Consider the following 15,058-nt stretch of genomic DNA (forward strand, 5'->3'; position numbering starts at 1 on the left):
AAAGAGAGGGAGAGAAGATGCCAGTTCAATTACAGGCTGGGTGTAGAACTGACACAGTATTATTTCCCTGGGTTCTGTTGTTCAAAGTAATCAGATTTGAGGAGGTGGAGGAAAAAAGACTACTCGTTTTGATGGAAGGGATGGCGTGGGCACAGTGCATTAGAGCATGTAGGATGGGAGATACTATTACTGCCATAATACTGCCAAAACAGAATCTAGCACAATGTTCTAATACATCTTTTAAAAAGCAGTGCCCAAGGCAGACACTTTATGATTAGCCTGTTTGGGAAGCCCAGGTAGCTCCTTGATCTGAGCATAGGGAGGGACGGGTAAAGATAAAGGAGACTCAAAATTTAAATGTCAAAGTTGTAACCCAAAACTTTACTATACCATCTGTCTCTTTCTCTGTCTTGATCCTCTGAATAATAGTAATGATAATCATAATGATAATAAAATATGGATTTATTTACTGAGCACTTACTATGTGCCAGACAATGTGCTCAGGCCTTGCCTGAATTCTCTCAAAGCCCACAGCAATACTATTGCCTTATATACTGTTACTGTCAATGCTCTTTCTTCATTCTGGGTTCATTCTGGGCTGCCAAGAATTGCTAAAAGACCCCAAGCATTTTCATCAATGTTGCATTTGTTTAATATCCTTTACTTGTTTTTTTTAAACTTGTACATGACGTCCATCAGAGTGAGTTCATCAGTCAGAGTAGGATATGTAGTTCTATCTTATAGGTAATTTTAGTAAGAAATACAACCATGTTGGTTTCCTATTATTATAAAATTAAAGAGCTAACGCCATATAGGAAAGTTAAAAAAAAACAACACTTTTGTTAAGTGAAGAATAAACTAAAAGAAACGTAGTATAAATAGATGCCACACATTGCTTTAGGAGGAATAGAAGATAAAAAGGAGAAACAAATTAAAAATTGCACAGAATGAAGAGATTAAAAAGACTTGAAAGTAATATAAGATAAAAACTGTATAAAATGATAAAGACATGGATAAAGTATACATACATACATACATACATACATACATACATACAATAGGAATTCCTGGAGAAGAAAAAACAAAGCAGCAACATAAAATTAAAACTAAACATTATACTTTTAAGAAACTTTCTGAGATAAAGGACTGGAAGGGCACACTACTTTTTCAGGAAAAAACACAGAATAGCCTACAAGACATGAAAAATGGAATTTGAAGAAAAAGAAAAAAAAGACTTCTAAGGGAAAGAAACTCAGATTGTCATCAGATTTTTCTGTTTTATGCTGCAAGTAATGGAGTAATATTTAAGAGACTGAAAGAAAATATGAGCCAAGGATTTTATATCCAACCAAACTAAACTTCATGTACGACGGCTATCATGGGTGTGCAAAGAACTCAGGAATATTGCTTCCATGAGACTTCCTGGGGAATTAACTAGAGAATACACTTTATACCACCAAAATGACCAGAAAGACATAAACCAAAGAACTGTGGTCAACAATAAGTATATATTTATCTATAAAACAGGGACTAAATGGGATATAAGGGGGTGAGTGTAGTATAATAATGTTGTTTGCACTGGCAATACAGATACCGTTGGCCATCAAAAATAAGGGAAAGTGTACGAAGAATAGAATAAGTTCACTGACTGCCTTCTAGTTATTAACTGAAGAGAAAAGGCATATGATTTCAAATTAGACGTTTAGGGATAGGAAAAAGTGGGAGAAAAAATACTGCTAGCTAATTTCAATATTCTTTATAGTAGGAATAATGAACTTTAGCTTTAAAAAAATGGGAGAGGCAAGAGTTTCATAGAAGGGTGGTCAGATAAAGGTAGTTATTTGCGCAAAATACAAGCCTTTCATAAAGCCAAGGAATATATAGAAAAAAGGATGTAACAAAGTAGGTGCCATAGCAAAAAAGCTGTGTGTGTGTGTGTGTGTGTGACATATATACAATATAAAGCAATATGATAAAAACTAAGGCTAAATTTATCAATAACATCAGTATGTGTAAATGAACTTAGTGAAACTATAAAGACAAAATAGTCCATATTTTATATAAAAAATCTAAATTAGAGAAATACAGAAATGTAAAAATAAATTAAAAAAATAAGTATTCTAGACAGACACAAATAAAAGAGTAAGAGTTGTAATTTTGATATGTAACAAATTGGTATTCAAATAAAAAAGCATTAATAGACAAATTATATATGATGTCATTCTAGTGCTTAAAGCTATATTTCACAATTATAGATATGAGTTATTAATATTACTCAATTAATTACCCAGTAACACAAATTGATAAATCAGAAACCACTGTGGAGGAAATAATAAATAATGGAAATACACTAATAATAGGAGACTTTAACACACTTATCTCAAGCCAGGTAAGAACAGATAGACAAATATTTACTAGATGGATAATTAATAAGTAATTAATAAGTTCATTTTCATGAATGAATGTTAAACTCTGTTAACAAAGACTTCACCTTTTCAAGTCTACATGGAACATTCTCCAAATTGGACTATATCTTGGGCACACATGTACATCTGAAAAAAAAAAAATCCCCTTAAAAATTTCACTACCTCAGTTACTACAAAGAGCATTATCAGACCATAATCCAATTTAAATGACATTAATAACAAAAACAATACAAATGTCTTTTCAAGTGGGACTTTAAAAATCATTTTAATAAATAATTCTTGGATCAAAAGGGAAACAAAATGAAATAGCAGAATTTCTTCAAAATAAGAGTACTGAAAATACAGCTGTCAGAATCTATGGATACAGTTAAAGCAATTTTTGGAGAAAAATACAGTGTTAAATACCTATACTAATAAAAATCTAACAATAAAAGCAAATGAATTAGGTACCCAATTCAAAAGGTAGAAAAAGGACTACAAAGTACCCCCCAAAAGTAAAAAAGGACATTAATTAAAAATAAATGAGAAAAATGTAGAATTGATAATAAATCCAAATGCCAATTCTTTGAAAAAAATTAACAAACTAGTCAAACCACTAGCTAGCTCAAGTAAGACAAAAGGGGGACCTGACAAATACTTAAAATGAGAAATGGCTGGGGGGTTTTCACTACTAAAGAAGAAGACTTACAAAAAACCAACAGAGATTAATTTACACAACACTAATTTATAAACAACAGGTAAGATAGATAAATTTTTCTAGAAAAACACAACTATCCAAAATTGGTTACAGAAGAGATTAACTGTGTAAACAGATCAATTATTATAGACAAAAAAAAAGTAGATGTTGCACAGTATGATAGTTTTTATGAGTCCAGTTTGATGATCTGACTCATGAAACACATGGTTTTAATCTAATATGGCATTTATTGGATTAATAGAAAGTGTAGGACTAGGGATAAAGCAAGTGGGCCATTTTTCTCTCTTCGAGAGGCCTCGCGGTTACCATGACACAGAGAAGCCGCGCTTCCAGTCGCATGCCAATCTTTTACACCGTTCTAGTCAAGGCCTACATTGCGATTTAAAGCTCCCTCCATCCAGGGCAGTGCCACACAACAGAAAGAGCAGACAGAAAAATCTGTATCTGTCTACATTCTGTAGTCCAAAGAAAACAGTGTGTGCTAATGGACTAGAGGCCATTCTCTTAGGCAGGCCTGGATTGACACAGGCCTGAGGTTAACACTTTTTTTTTTAATTGAAGTACAGTTCTGTACAATATTATATAAATCTCAGATGTACTATATAGTGATTCACAATTTTGAAAGGTTATGCTCCATTTACAGTTATTATAAAATACTGGCTATACTCCCCTTCTTGTACAATGTATCTTTGTAGCTTATTTTATATCCAGTATTTTGTACCCTCCCTCTATGTTGCCGCTCCCCGCTTCTGTCTCCCCACTAGTAACTGAAAAGTTTTTTCTCTGGATCTGTGAGTCCGCTGCTTTTTTGTTATATTCACGTTTGTTGTATTTTTCAGGTTCCACATGTAAGTGATATCATAGTGTTTGTCATCTGACTTAGTTGCCATAATGCCCTCCAGGTGCATCCATGTTGCTGCAAATAGCAAAGTTTTGTTCTTTTTTAAGACTGAGTAGTATGATTCAGAGTAGTTAAGAAGCTGCACCAAAGTAGAGTTCCAGGCACAGGTTGTACCACAGGAATTCCACCAATCATTTAAATATCAGATAGTCCCAGGTAATAGTTAGACTACTTCAGAGCACTAAAAAAGAAGAGAAACTTCTATATTCATCTTATGAAGTATGTTTAACACTGATTCACAAACCTTACGAAGCTTTTATGTAAAAAGATATCTACTGACTTAACTTTGCTTATGAATATGATACAGAAATCTTAAAATCCAACAGTGCATTAAAAAAGAATATATCATGATTAAGTGCAGTTTGTCCTATAATTCAAGGGTGAGTCAATAGAAGGAGACAGGAAACAATAAAATCCATAATATAAATAGTGCAAAGGAGAAAAATCTCGATCATTTTTATTTTGATTATTTATTACTGCAAATGAAACCATTCCCAAACTAGTGATTAATAGTAATAATTTATTTAGTTGCTCATGATTCTGCAATTTGGACATATTTTGGTGGGGACAGCTTATCTTTTGTTCCAAGTTGCTTCTGTTGGAGCTAGAGTATCCAGGAAGGCTTCTTCAGTTACCTGTCTTCTCAGCTGGGATGTTTTCGGGCTGGCCAAGCAAATGTCTCTCTTCATGTGGACTCTCCATTAGCTAGCTTGGCCTTCCATATAACATGACAGATTCAGGGTGGTAGGACTTCTTAACACATGGTGACTGGCTTCCCCAATGTGCAAAAGTGGAAGCTTTGAGTCCTTTTAAATATCACTTCTTAATGTCACTCCTGCTATATTGTGTAGGTCAAAGAGAGGAGTAGACTCTACCCCTTAATGGCAGAGAGCAAAGCTCATGTTACAAAATAACATAATGACATGTGTGATGAGAGATATCACTGCAACCATCTTTAGACACATAAGCTGTGATATTTAGAAATTTAAAGCAATCCTGGTAAATGATCATCAGTTTTTGAGTTTTTTCTTTAAACTAGAAATTTAAAGTTCATTTGGAAAAAGCAAATAAGCAAGAATATCTACAAAAACCCTGAAGAAGAATAGCATGAGAGGGAGTTACTCTACCAGATATTAGAACATATAGCTTCTATAATCAAGATAGTGTGGTACTGATGCACAAAGCAACTGAACAAAATAGAAAACACAGAAATAGACTCAAGTGTGTATCGAAAATTTTTTGATAGAGATGTCATCTCAAATTAGTGTAAAGAACAAAAGTAGACTTTTAAATAAATGGTGTTGAGAATACCCAAATGGATGAAATTAAAATCAAATTAATTTATTATACAGTAAAGTATGGTAAATTCCAAGGAATTAGAGATATAAATTTTAAAACAAATAAAAAATAAACCATTCAAGTTCTAGAAGAAAACATACATGAATCCTCCAAAATCTACAAGTGATTCAAAATCTAGTCAGTACGGGAAAGATTGATAATTTTAATAACACATAAATAAAACATTTTCTTGGTAAAAATGCATTCTAAGCAAAGTAGGATTACAAGTGAAAAACTGGGAAAATGCTGATAATTCATATCACAGAGAAGAGCTAACGTTCTTCATGTTTAAAGAAAAAAATAAAAAAAGAGACCAAGAATATTATAGAAAAATAAGGTATCAATATGCAGTTCATAGAAAAAGAAATGTAAATAGTGTAAACATATGAAAATATGTTCATTTTTGTTTATAAAAGATAAATACAAAAAGTATACTCAGATAGTTTCTCACCTGTCAAATCAGCAAAAATCTAATAGCTTTAGAACATACTTTGTTGATGAGGCTATGCAGAACTTATAAATGGTGCTCATAAATGACAGGATGTCTGCAAAATGGCCCAACCGATTGAAGGAGAATTTGATAATATTTAGCAAAATAAAACACTCATGTACTCTTTTACCAGGAATTCTACACCTAGGAATTTATCCCAAAGATATACTGGCAAAAAATGTGAAATGACCTATGCTCAAAGCTATACACTAAAGCAGTGTTCGTCATAACAGATAACAGGGAACAACCTCAGTGACCATCAGTAGCCATGTGACTACACTGTGATCTATCCCTATAATAGAATTCTGTGCAACTGAAAAAGGAGTGAAAATGTCTCTTACTACTATGGAATAATTCCTTGAATATACTGCTAAGTAAAAAAAGCAAGGTTGAGATAAATGGGTATAAGGTGCTACTACTTACATAAATAAATACAGAAGTAGCTAGCTAGGTGATAGATAGATAGATAGATAGATAGATAGATAGATAGATAGATATGCGTGCTTATATTTAAAAAAAGCAGTTGACAAAGCAATATAAAGCAAGTCCTTTGTTTAAAATGATGATCTATATTGAAAGGAGGCAATGGAATAGGATAGAGGGCATTAGGGGAGATGCAAGCTAGACTTCTTTAAGTCTCTAAATTGCAGATTTGACTTTAGAATTATAAGAATATTTCATATAATTGTAAGGAAAATTTTAAAATATCTTAAAAAATGAAATAAAGTTAATAAATGAACCTAATTATATATATAGCTGGTATCATAGCTATAAAGAAGGGAACTTTTCCATGTGTAGTGACTTTAAAACAGAATATTCTGGCCACACATTCCTAGTGGGATGTAGCCTAAGGAAAAAAAAGATCTGCAAAACATTTCAGAGTGTTTGCAAAGCATATTGTTGATGCTAATATTGGCAATTTTATTTTGAGACTCTATTTATGATAAAGCAAATGAGTCATTATGTCAGTGTTTTTGAACCTCGGGATTTTTGTTTGGGATGAAAGGAGATTATGGTTGTCAGTATAATGCAGCTAGTACAGGGAATGTAATTAACTGAGGGCCCCATCAGATGCTCTTTGAAACCTGTTGTGCAGGCCACACCTCCCACAGGCTGCTTTCCCCCAAGGACTGAGTGTGGCAGGGATATTAAGGGTGGATCTATCTCTGGAAGCCATAACTCTTTATTGGTTGACTTTGGTTCAAAGACAAAGATGTGGCTTTTCTGAACCTTCTTTAGCATGACGGTTTAGGTTACTTTCTCTCTCTCCCACTCCCCTCATTTTAATGTTGTCTTATTTTTTCTAAACACTCTTTGTCACTAAGGGTCAGACTTGCATCCCAGTACTGCAGCTTTTATTAAAGGGGTAGCACAGGGGTTAATACAGAGGACATCAGACAACAAGCCTTCCTAATAATCTTTAGTTATCTTTCCACCCAAGGTCCCACACCAGTACCCCTCTTCTTCCATCCAGTGCCCCTTCATCTGTATGAGGACCCACATGTCCACTATTCCTGATGCAGGATAGTCCCCATCGCCGTGCATAGTTGTGGAGAAATGCAGTGTAGGCTTTCGCTTTGATTGCTGTTCTCTGGTGATGAGTTGCCTCGTGGAATCTAATTGTATCAAATTCTCTTCCTCTCTCTATGGAATCTTTCAAAAATTATTAAGGAGACACACACACATAGAGAGTAGGTATAAATATCATAAAGATGTTAAACTTCAAGAACTTCAGCTTTCTAAAGCGTCATCTGCAGGACCAGCCTCAGCGTTCTACGGAGCAATAAGGCTGATTCCCATGAATAGGATAGGAATCATAGATTCCCACAGATAGGAACCACAGATAAAAGGAGTTTGGAGGCAAGCATATCAAACAAGGGGTTACTTTCCTTGCTTTCTATTTTCTCATTGGCTTTCCCTGTATAAATATAACCAGAAGATCAGAGAGTATATTTTAAGCCAAATAAAAGATTTAGCTGCCTCCTAGAAGACAGTAAATAGCAAAGTTATATTTTACTGTGTTTACAGAATAAAATCAAACATATTCAGAAACTAAGAACATTTATTTCCTCTCTAAGCAACCTTTTTATCCCCCCTCAAAGTGTGAGAACATCTTAACCTACCATATTCAAGAATTAACTAAAGAAACTTGCCAAATGAAGAGTTTCAAAAAATGAGGAGTTTAGAGACACTTTCTCAACACAGAAGCCAACCCTCAAAGAAAAGCACAAGTCTCCATCCAGGGGGAGTGGAGTTTGACGTAAGATACCTCAGATTTCAGGACTCCCACTTGGGTTTTCCTCGAAATAGAAAATGAAAAGAAACAGCTGTCCAGCATGCATGTTAGTGCTTCTAGTCTTTCGTCTGTGTGCTTCCGACAGTTGAAGTTTTTCCCAGAGATGCTGATAGCTTTACTGTGCATTTGAAAATTTAAAAACTCCTTCACATAGAAAAGAGTGGCAAAAGGGGTGCTATTTATCTTCTTAATGGAAATTTGGTTCTCATTCCTTCTCACCAATAAATGAATCTTGTTTCTCAACTAGTCTTCTTTTCTGAAAGTTATTAGAATTTAAATTGATGACCTCCTGGAAATTCCATGGAAATCACAGTTTGTAGTGTAAAAGTTCCTAAATCATAAATCTCTCCAAATGTAATCCTGACTGACTTGAAGCCTAAGGAACATTCTTTCAATTATATTTTAAGAAAAGAAAGAAAGAAAAGCAACAAAGAATATCTTACAAGACAAGAGATTCAAAAAGCACACATTGGATTTAGCTCCACTATATTTTTCCTCTTAGATCTTCAAAAAAGTAAACCCCTGGCATTAAAGGTGGATTCTCCTATTGAATTTATGCTCAAAGAAAAGGAAACCGGCTGCTTTTTCCCTTCTATACAGTTTCTGGTATTCACTGTAGCTTTCAGAGGGCATACAAATCAGACATAAAAGTATGTGCATACAAAACATAAAAGTAATCAGGGAAATGAAAATTAAAACATGGTGAGATACTAGGACAAACACACTGAATTGTTCAATATTAAAAAGTCCAAAAATGCAACATTTTAGGAATGATGTGGAGCTAAAAAGAACTCTGTTGTTCTGGCAGTGGGAATGTAAATTGGTTCAGCCAGTTTGGAAATAAGTTGGCATTATTTTGGAAACTTAAAGTTACAGGTATCCTATAACACAGTTATCCCATTGCTTGTTACACATCTTAAAGAAATTTATGCTCAGGATACACATAAAGGAAATTCTAGCTGCCTGTTTATAATAGACCCAAATGAGAAACAACTTTGAGGTCTATGTTAATAAAAAGGATAAATAAATAGTTGTATATTCATATAAAAGAATACAATGAAAATGAGATACAGCTATATTCATCAACATTTTGGGAACATATAAAAATATTAATGAAAGAAACAATACATTAAAAATATACACTTCATGATCCCATTTATAGAAAGTTCAAAAACAGGCAAATTAAACTATATTGTTTGGGGTAAGTGCTTAAAAAGAATGATGATGAAAGTTGAAGACAGATAAGGGAAAAGCATGGGAGTGAGTATCATAAGAGTGAGAAAGTAGTTACCAAGGAGAAGGAGTTGTGAGCAGGAAGGAGTGAGCAGGGGTTCTGGGGTGTAGTCATTGTTCTATTCCTTGACCTAGGTGATGAGTTACAGGGGTTGGCTTTGTAATAATTGATTAACTCAATATTTTAGTTTTATGCTGTTTTTAATATATGTTAGTTATAAAGGTTATATCCCAGCTATAAAGGTTAAAGTACTCCTGTAATGAGTATATTATTTTCATATAAATTCACATTCAAGATAAGGAACAGGAAGTTTTTCTCTATGATATTTGAAGCAAATTCCTATGGTCTGTCTTTTTTTTTTTTTTTTTTGTATGGTTATCTGGCTTGAAATTGTTTGCACGTTGCTAAAGATAGCTGGAGAAGAACAAATAGCTGACTTCATCTGACTAACTTAATCTAGCATACCTCAGGAGGTAAAGCCTTGTTAACTTACCTCACATGATAAAAGAAAATTTGAAATAGTTCCAAGTTGTACCAAAGAGGTGATAAGGCAAGCAAGACAGAATATTACAAGAAAAACAAGATGTGGGAAATGAGTTCTGAAGGGAGAAAGAATATACTATGAATAGAATTGTGTGCCTCCCCCAAAGCCCCTGCCCTGCCCCATTCCTGTGTTAAAACCCTAGCCCCTATGTGATGGTATTTGGAGACTGACCTTTGGGAGGAATTCCGTTTAGATGAGATTATGATGATGGGGCCCTCACGATGGGTCCGGTGCTCATCTGAGAGGAGACACCAGAGAGCTTGCTCTTGATCTCTCTCTGCCACGTGAGATGAGGACACAGTGAGAAGGCAGCCATCTGCAAGCCAAAGAGAGCTCTCTCCAGAAACAGAACATGCTGGTACCCTGACCTCAGACTTCCAGTGTCCAGAACTGTGATAAACGGATTTCTGTTACTGAAGCCACCCGGTTTGTGGTATTTTATCATGGCAGACTGAGCTGGCTAATACAGAGCAAATACACAAGGACACAGTGAGGAAAGGAATGTGAAGATTTATCAATGTTAGAGATGTTTATAAAATATTTTTTGGGGGGGAAAGTAAAATCTTGTTCCTCCTCACTTATAGAAAGGATAATACAAAAGGTATCGTGCAGTCCTGGAGAAAATGTACAGGATCATCTCTCTCAGGTAGAGCAACAGGTACCCTGCATGAAAGTACTGTGAACACATATCTCCATACTTAATACTCAAACATTCAAATGAATTGTCTAAAAATTCATACATTGTTTTAAGTAAAATTGTATTTTTATCAAGTTTGCAAACAATTTTTTCCATTTTAGCCTCTAAAAAAATCAGAATTATATTTCTCAAGACCAAACAAATACAAACACATAACAAATAGTTTTGCCAGTGAACATATCATGGGGAATAAAGCTATTTCTGAAAACTGCTTTTTCATAAATAAGTGTCTTTGTTTCTTAAGATGATAATATTACAGTTTTTATAATAAACATTTTCCTTATCTACTATTTTTTACTTTAATCTCCACTATATGTTTCCAAACCGAGTATACAAAAACATCCTTTTAAAGAAACAGAGGCTTAGAGAAGTTGAATTACATATTCAAATGAGTGCTAATGAGTTGAATATAAATTCTAGAAATATGAAATGTGAATGTGGGACACATAACATAATTAACTCATAAAACTAGTAGCCTAATTTTTGAGGATTAAGAATATATTTAGTCATTCATGTAGAATTATATAAATGCATTTAGCTAATGATTAGACAAGGTTGGTAAAAATTAACTCATCCATATCACTTTTACCCCATTTGAAAGTGTGGTGGAGTGAAAACAGCAAAGATGGAGTATTTGCCTTTATAAAACTTACAATCCTAAGATTTTGTAACAGAACTACTTCACTTCTTGAGGAAGTAACTCCTTTTGTAATATTTATTTAAGCAAGGTTTCTCAGGTCACTGACTGTTAAATAAATCTAGTTAAGTAACAGTAATACATGTTAAAGATTTAAGAATTCCTTACTATATACTCTGTATTACCTTTCTTTTCCAGTATTTCTCCTTGCTGAGAAGTTTCAGGTTCTCATCTGTAGCATGCTGTAGTAATTGATTATGTATATAACTTTTTTTCTCTGCTGCAAATAGCTTAGGGATTATAAAAGACTTTATCCTCTCTGTTCCCAATTCATATAACAAAATATTTGTATCTTCCTCATAGAAGTTATAGGAAATGATGTAAGTCTGTGTGTGTAACACTTGAATAATATTGAAGAGGAACAATTTGATCTTATTATATCTGCAGTGTAATAGTCACATTTCTTAGACTGATTGTAAATTAATGATGTTTGATGATTGCTGATAGAGTATGATCATTTTAAATTACAAGTTTTACAGCTGCTAGGGGCTTGGAGATTGTTTAGCCCATCATGAAGCCTAGGTTCAGAAAAACATGTTGACTTGGACTATCAGTTGGTAAATGAATAAGAATTAAAGACTGATGTCCCAACCTAAATTTCAGTTTAATTTCCATTATCTCATGCTTCCATTGAAAATACTTAACTTTCTGACTGGTTCAAAAGCAATTTACTTTAATTAGGTAAGTGATACAGTCTTCTGGGACATCCTTAGAATATAACAGGTAAGATTAAAGTCTACTTTGATTACGAAGCCAATCCCTCAACAACATCTTTGTCAGATGGGTTAGTGTTTCGCCTGGTGAATGTATCTGTTTAGATTAGTTTAGTTAAAAATAGTAGGAAAAAGCCCCAAATGGTAGTGGCAGAAACAAAATTATAAACCCTTTTCCGTGTTATATTCCAGAAGTCCAGATGGTGTCAGTCAGGGCTGGGTTGGTTCTCCAAGGTGTCAAAGACCATGCTCCTTTCTCTTGTTTCTCCATAATTGTGGCCTCCCACTTACGTCAGGATGGCAGCTGGAGCCACAGTCTTTCTACTGCATACTGACTTCAGGGAAAAATGGTACCCACTCCCTTTAAATACACTTCCTAAAAGTTGTGTATAATTTTCACTTGGATCCCATTGTGCAAAAGTTAGTCATATGGATACAAATAGTTGAAAAAAAAGGCTAGGAAATGTAGTCTTTATTCTAAGAAGCTACAGGTGAAAACTGAGACTTTATTTTTACGAAGAAGGGAGAAAAGGGTATGCCACGGTAAGTGTCCAGGGAAAGCAAAAATTCTACTACAGTTACTCCCTTTTCCTGTCCTGCCTAGATATCTGGTAAAAACCTCAGCCATTAGTTAGTAAGAGAGCCAGGCCTGCCAGAACGTTAGGAGTTCCTTCCCTATTTTGAATGGTACCTAGTCATATATTCTGGCTTTTCATGTCTGACAGACCTGAGGATGATTTTGATCTTCCTTGACACTCTCATAAACACCCATTCTCAGGAACAATAACAGCAATGCAATAAAACAGTAAGTTGCAAAATATGTAGTAAAATGAACAAGTCACCAAATGATACTGTGTATGTTTTTATGGGTACACATATACAAATAAACAATAGAAAATAACCTTAAAGGATGCATGCAAACCTGATAATGATGGTTACCTTTGGTGTTTTGGCTTCAGGGTTGGTGATCAAATTGGACTTTAACTTATCTGTAATGTTCTAAAGGTTTACAACAAAATAAAGTGTGTTTGAGGAGGTGGGAGGAGTGGGGAGTAGACTTACTATAAGGAAACCTTTAGGAGATCTGCAGTATCTTAACTGGATACCAGTTGTATCAATTAGAGGCTTTGGTTGTGAGCAAGAAACCAATTCTAATGAAATAGATTTAAAAAGGGGATTTATTGGAGGAGCACTGATTATCGTAGATTTGAAGAGAAAGTTGAGTGATGAGGCTAAGTAGTTGCAATTAAGGATAATCACTACAACTCCAGTTGCTTTTCATCCTTGTGTCTCTCTGTGTATGATGTGCATTCTCATGAGCTGAAGTGACACTGGTTAAGCCAAGGCATATTCATTAGCTGAAGTTTGGGAGGTAAGAGTTGTAAGTGAGTGGGTACCTTGACTGACTGTTTACCAAAGCATGGAATATGAGAAGGACCATTTCCCAAATAAAAATTGGGGTCCTGTTATCAAAAAGTCAGGAGGGATATCAGGGAGGTAAAACCAACAGGTGTCTATAACTATCACAGAAGACCACATATGAAGGTCTATTTCATTCCTTCAACTATAATTTTTAGATGGTCTGTGGGTCTATGGGAGCTAATTCTCTGTTCAAACTTCACAGAGAATTTCTAACTCATTCTAGTTTTAAATATAGACCATAAGGAGGAATTAGGTAGAAACTGACCAAGTGGTAAGATTATCCTGTGAGCAGTGGAGAAACAATACATGTTTTCTGGGCAAGCTACTGACAAAATGAATTTGATATTTTGAAGATTTAATGTTAGGATAGTGCATAGGTGTATTGTCTCACTTTTGAATAGAACAGTAAATTGAGTAGTTTCTCAAATATCTGATTCTCTCTATTGGTACTAATTACTAGTTATTTTTATGTATATTTAGATGTTTTGGACTATTAGTTGATACTGACACTATAAGCCAAGGCACACAGATCTAGAATAGAAGAAGCTGACAAGTTACGATCAACTTAATGGGTTGCATTTATAGTTCAACAAACTAATTGGTAGGTTACATATTGTACATGGCTATGTTGATTTAAAGAAACTTGGTGGTAGCCTCTCTTTAACTCTTCACAAAAAGAAATCACAAGGTCTTTTACCTTTTAAAATATTTTCCAAATCTATCCCTTCCTATTCTTACCACCACTGCTTTAAATCAGGTCTTCTTCATCTCTTCTAAAGCCCCCTAATTAATCTTTCCATTGTGGTTCTTCTCTAGATTATATTTATCACAGCTGCTGGATATTTTTACTAAAAAACAAAGTTGACTGTCTTATTTCCTTGCATAAGACCCTTGTGGTTCAATATCTCCTAAAAGACAAGGTTCTAACTTCTTAGTGTAGCATACAAGGCCTTCCTGGAAAGGCAATGTGGCCTAGTGGTTATGAGAATGTGTTTTAGAACCAGACTGCCTGGGTTTGAATATAGGTCTGCTCCTATTAGCTGTGTGACCTTAGCTAAGTATTTATAACAGTATGTGTATTCAAATGTTAGCTTTTATTTTTAATATTATATGAATTCTCCCTCATTTCCTGCACTTACCGTCTGACTTTTGCAATTACCCAAGGGCACTTTGCAGTTTCATATCTCTCTTATAGTTACTGATAACTCTTTCCCTCTCCCACCACCCCAACCCCCAAGCTGGCTAATGCTATCTCATCTTTTAACATTTAGTTCAATAATTACTTGAAAGCTTAAGTTAAATGACTTTTCCTTGAATAAGTAGGATATTTCTCTTACGAACTCCTCAATATCCATCCATATCTCTATTATTACAGTTATCCCATGGTATTATACTACAGTGTTTCTGTATCTGTTCACCTCTTTGAGACCACAGGAACTTGAGAGGAGGAACTATGTGCCATTCATCTTTGTCCTTGGTGCAGTCTCTGGTACATAATGGACACACAATAGAAATGTTTTTTGAATATATAGAAAATTGCCAAATAAGGGATTATTATTTCACTAATCACTCTTGAACTCACTCTTTATTTTGTGGCTCAGTG

At 34.4% G+C, this 15,058-nt stretch overlaps 1 protein-coding gene across 2 annotated transcripts in view; it reads left to right on the forward strand.

Moving 5' to 3' along the window:
• CFAP299 (cilia and flagella associated protein 299) overlaps positions 1-15,058 on the forward strand; it is a 493,878-nt gene that overhangs the window by 180,030 nt on the left and 298,790 nt on the right. The window lies entirely within an intron of this gene.

Source organism: Vicugna pacos, chromosome 2 (genome assembly GCF_048564905.1).
Source record: "Vicugna pacos chromosome 2, VicPac4, whole genome shotgun sequence".
Taxonomy (NCBI): domain Eukaryota; kingdom Metazoa; phylum Chordata; class Mammalia; order Artiodactyla; family Camelidae; genus Vicugna; species Vicugna pacos.